The 5608-nt window shown below is 54.7% G+C and overlaps 1 long non-coding RNA gene across 1 annotated transcript; it reads left to right on the forward strand.

Annotated features, from left to right (window-relative positions):
• Positions 1-310: 310 nt before the first annotated feature.
• On the forward strand, positions 311-3334 carry LOC149437901 (uncharacterized). Its single transcript, XR_016307986.1, has 2 exons — positions 311-448; positions 2715-3334. It is a non-coding gene; the product is annotated as an uncharacterized LOC149437901 (long non-coding RNA).
• Positions 3335-5608: the final 2274 nt, after the last annotated feature.

A 5608-nucleotide genomic window follows, 5' to 3' on the forward strand; every position in this document is an offset into this window, starting at 1 on the left:
ACAAATCCAACTCCACACCCTCCCAGGGAATACAAATCACGCTCCACTCCCAGGGGAATACAAAATCCTTCTCCACCCCCCCAGGGGAATACAAAGAGAGTATACAAATTTGGTTCCACCCCCCAGGGGAATACAAAATATGGCTCCACCCCCCCCAGGGGAATACAAAATATGGCTCCACCCCATCCCCCCCCCCCCCCAGGGAATACAAAATCTGGCTCCACCCCCCAGGGAACACAAAATCTGGCTCCACCCCCCCGGGTATACAAATCCGGCTCCCCCCCCCCCCCCCAGGGTATACAAATCTGGCTCCACACCCCCGGGTATACCAGTCCCGGTCCCCCTGCACGGTGTGACCCCGGATTGTGTTGGATTATAATTGGTTTCTCCCGTTGCAGAGAAGGACACGATGGACGTTTGGTGTAATGGACAGAAACTGGAGACCGCGGTAGGTGGCCACAGATCACATGACGCTTATTGATTGTTATTGATTCGGTCACTAAGATGAAGCCGATCAGATGTTATAAATGACCCAGGGGAGTCCTGCCCCTTGTGCTGCCAGAGTCCCGCCCCTTGTGCTGCCTTCATGTCCCCCTGGAAGGATTAGATGGCTTCATTCTTCATCCTCACACTCATCCTTGGGTCAGTATGGAGCCTCAGGGATCCCAGGCCCTCTACTGCCCACTGATGTGGTGTCAGTTGACATTCAAAGTGGTTGTAAACCTTCCATAACCCCAGTGAGGTGATCGGCCCCAGATACAGAGATGAAACTAATCCGCCTACATAAGTTGTACCTGTTTATCTGCAGTCTTCTCTCTACAGCCGTTCAAAGTGCAGACTTTATATAGCTTGTCTGAGAGTTCAGAAATCAGGGGGCAAGGAACTAAAGTTACAATCTGCAGAGCTCAGTGAGAGCTGACTGGAGGGAAGGGGTGTGTCCTCATCGGTGGCAGCTCCAGCATGGACACCATTTCTGACTTTCACATTCAGCTTTACAGCCCCCGGATTACTTCTGATGGCGCCCCCCCCCCCCCCTCCCTCCAATGTGCCTCAGCTCCCCTGTCCCTGCTGGGTGTCATGAGGGGGAGTGGCTAATATCCTGATCTCGGTGTGAAGAACGAACCTGGAAGCGCTCATCTCTGATCACTTCTGGGTTCACAGCCGTCCGTATCGGCCACAAGGACTGTGAAAGGATCTGATTGGGCCGTGTGCACCCAGGAGAATGCACTATGATATCCTATAGGGGGGCTTGTCTGCTGGTATAGATATGATGCTGAGAAGTTTAACCCCTCCAAGTCCAGACACTCCCTCCTCCCCCCCCCCCCCCCCTTTCCTGCCCAGGCCAATTTTCAGCTTTCAGCGCTGTCACACTTTAAATGACAATTCTGTGGTCATGCAACACTGTACCCCCCATACAGGGGGGGCAGGAGGGCACGGGGGGGTCAGGAGGGCAGAGTAGGGGGGGGGGAGCAGTTAGCAGAGCAAAGTACAGGGGGAGTCAGGAGGACACAGTACGGGGGGGGGCACAGTATGGGGGTGGGAGTCAGGAGGGCACAGTACAGAGGGGGGGGTGGAGTTAGGAGGGGCACAGTATGGGGGAGGGTTAAGAGGGGCACAGTATGGGGGAGGGTTAAGTGGGGCACAGTACAGGGGAGGGGTGGGAGTCAGGAGGGGCACAGTACGGGGGAGGGGTGGGAGTCAGGAGGGGCACAGTACGGGGGAGGGGTGGAGTTAGGAGGGGCTCAGTACAGGGAGGGGGGGTCAGGAGGGGCACAGTACAGGGGGGGTCAGGAGGGGTACATTACAGGGGGGGGGGTGGAGTGGAGTTAGGAGGGGCACATTACGGGGGGGTGGAGTTAGGAGGGGCACATTACGGGGGGGTGGAGTTAGGAGGGGCACATTACGGGGGGGTGGAGTTAGGAGGGGCACATTACGGGGGGGTGGAGTTAGGAGGGGCACATTATGGGGGGGTGGAGTTGGGAGGGGCATATTACGGGGGGGGGTGTAGTTAGGAGGGGCACATTACGGGGGGGGGAGTAGAGTTAGGTAACGGCACATTACGGGGGGGTGGAGTTAGGAGGGGCACATTACGGGGGGGGGGGGGAGGGGGAGTAGAGTTAGGTAACGGCACAGTACGGGGGGGGGTCAGGAGTGCACTGTTAAATTCTTAGCACGTTATTTTACCGCTCGACTTTTTCCGTCGTGATTTCGCTCAGTCCGGGTCACATCGCTGTGATTTAGAATCGCACAATTTGTGTGATTTCAGCGCAATTTCTGAAGACTTTATTGTGATTTGTGAAGATTTTCAGCAATTTATTGCTATTTTCTGTGTGATTTCCACTCAAATCTCAATAAACTGCAGAAACTGTAACTACTTTAGAAATCGCTCCGCAGCAAATCGCACATTAAGGCGCTGACCGTCACAGTCATTGGATGCGATTTCAGGTGTGACTACAATTCACAAATCACAGCGGTATGAGCGGGCTGTCAGTAAATTCACCCCATAGGCCCCCCCCCCCCCCCCCCCCCCGGGTGTACCCAGATTTCCGGACTACCTGTAAGAAGCAGAACACGCAGCAATGGGATAGGCGCTGTTATTGGCAGTTCTCATTTTCTTGTATGGATGAAACTTTATTGATATGAACATTGTGTACAGATTACAAAGTCCCATTTTATTTGTAGAACGTCCCCAACGTTGTGTCTCCTGTCCGCAGGGGGAGTTTGTGGAGGACGGTACGGAGACGCACTTCAGCATCGGCAATCACGATTGCTGCATCAAGGCGGTGAGCAGCGGCAAGCGGCGGGAGGGGATCATCCATACGCTGATCGTGGACGATTGTGAGATTCCGGAGAGCGTGGAGTAACTGCGTCACACGGACCTCCAGATTCGGATCAGGGACAGATAGTCGTCATGTTTAACCCTTTCCCTGCAAGTCATGGACTGTAGTGCCCCCTGGAGGGTGTAGCTGGTTAGTGCCGCTCCTCTATAGGGGTGTGTGAACCCTGTGATGGGGGGGGCAGACCAATCACAGAGCTGGACAGAGGTCACATGGAATGATCCACCTGCCGGCCCACTTCCAGGCCTGTTTATAAAGATCACACCTCCGGTTCGTGTTTTCCTCCAGATATTGTAAATTGCTGTTTATTTTAGAAGCTGCTCCCGACTATTTTCTTCTGTTTCAGCAAATATACAAAAATAAGGCAGAAAAATCCATTTTACAGGAAATTTCTCAATTTTATGAACATTATTCTGCTTTTTTCAGGTTGTTTTCCTATCACTGTAAGGTGGAACTCCAAGCAAGGCCAAACTGATGCCCTCTGCAGGCTGACCGCATTAATACGGCTGTTTCTGGTTTTACCTGTCACATGATGTTACCTGTGGATCCTGCCAGTAAATCCTTTTATTAGTCTACTTCCTGTAACATTGACAACACTGTTTGTTCTGTTCCCAAATCACAGAGCAGTGTTGTCACCTTCTGGACAGGGGACTCGTAGATGGACAGGTAGACTTATGTGAGAGACAACTCCAGGTAATCTACAAAAAAACCTTTTTTTTTTCCTTTTGAAAGAAAGTAAAACATATGACTAAAAGCTGACCAATGTAACCCCCTTCCCTCCCCCTTTCTTTTTTTCTCTCCCTCCCCTTTTCTCCCCCCCCCCCCCCCCTTCCCCGGCAGTGTGTATGGTTTGTCCCAACCCATGTAAATGCCAACAACTGTGTTGGACAGCTTGGCCTTTTCCTGGAAGTGGTCTACTGGCAGGATCACCAAGTGATAGAACTGCTATGGGGGAGGAGCCGATCCTGCTGATTCTCCTCCCTCTGGCCGAGTCTTCAGTCCTGCTCAGTAGTACAGTTGCTTACTCTGATTTCACTGCACACTGTGAGCCCCCCCCCCCCCCCCCCCGGGGACGGTAAAATATTGGCGGGTTAAAATTCAGCCTTAATGCCACCAACAGACTTCATCATGTGACTTTTTTTTTCCCCAGAGTTCCACTTTAAACCACATCCAATCCTTTATTTCTCATGTATGGAGGTGGAGAGGAGACTTTCTTCGAGGCAGCTTCTTCTTTTTCTCATCAGACTTGTAATGATCAGTGCTGGAAGTTGGGGGAGGGGCTTTTATCTCCCCGATCTTTATAAATCGGCCCAATTGTATGGTATGCAGAGGGTGCCGGGACTCTGCCATATAGAGGGGAGATGTGGTGTAGATTTGACATCTCAGGATTAGAATGAAAATATATCTACAGCAAAGTGTCACATGCTCTGTATACTGTGATCATGGCTTCCTATTATATCGGAGGAGGACGGGGCCGTGTGGTAGATGGTCAGACATATCGGAGGAGGACGGGGCCGTGTGGTAGGTGGGCGTACATATCGGAGGAGGACGAGGCGGTGTGGTAGGTGGGCGTACATATTGGAGGAGGACGGGGCCGTGTGGTAGGTGGGCGTACATATCGGAGGAGGACGGGGCCGTGTGGTAGATGGTCAGACATATCGGAGGAGGACGGGGCCGTGTGGTAGGTGGGCGTATATATCGGAGGAGGACGGGCCGCTGTGGTAGATGGTCATACATATTGGAGGAGGACAGGCCGGTGTGGTAGGTGGGCACACGTGTCGGAGAGGATGGTGTGGTTTGGTACATGTATCGGAGGAGGATGGGCCAGTGTGGTGGGTAGGTGCACATTTCAGGAGGAAGGGCCAGTGTGGTGGTTTGGCACATGTATCAGTGGAGGATGGGCCGGTATGGTAGATAGGCGTACATATCGGAGGAGGACGGGGCAGTGTGGTAGGTGGGCATACATATCGGAGGAGGACAGGCCGGCGTGGCGGTTTGGTACATGATTCGGAGGAGGACGGGCCGGCGTGGTGGGCTGGTACATGTATCGGAGGAGGACGGGCCGGCGTGGTGGGCTGGTACATGTATCGGAGGAGGACTGGCTGGCGTGGTGGGCTGGTACATGTATCGGAGGAGGACGGGCCGGTGGGGTGGGTTGGTACGTGTATCGGAGGAGGACGGGCCGGTGTGGTTGGTTGGTGCGTGTATCGGAGGAGGACGGGGCGGTGTGGTGTGGTGGTTTGGTACATGTATCGGAGGAGGACGGGCCGGTGTGGTTGGTTGGTGCGTGTATCGGAGGAGGACGGGGCGGTGTGGTAGGTTGGTACGCGTATCGGAGGAGGACGGGGCGGGGTGGTGGGCTGGCACATATATCGGAGGAGGACGGGGCGGGGTGGTGGGCTGGCACATATATCGGAGGAGGACGGGCCGGGGTGGCGGTTTGGTACATGTATCGGAGGAGGACTGGCTGGCGTGGTGGGCTGGTACATGTATCGGAGGAGGACGGGGCGGGGTGGTGGGCTGGCACATATATCGGAGGAGGACGGGCCGGGGTGGCGGTTTGGTACATGTATCGGAGGAGGACTGGCTGGCGTGGTGGGCTGGTACATGTATCGGAGGAGGACGGGCCGGGGTGGTGGGCTGGTACATGTATCGGTGGAGGACGGGCCGGGGTGGCGGTTTGGTACATGTATCGGAGGAGGACTGGCTGGCGTGGTGGGCTGGTACATGTATCGGAGGAGGACGGGCCGGGGTGGTGGGCTGGCACATGT

Source organism: Staurois parvus, unplaced genomic scaffold, assembly GCF_062004578.1.
Source record: "Staurois parvus isolate SC_StPar_1 unplaced genomic scaffold, SC_StPar_1.0 ptg001247l, whole genome shotgun sequence".
NCBI classification, from domain to species: Eukaryota; Metazoa; Chordata; class Amphibia; order Anura; family Ranidae; genus Staurois; species Staurois parvus.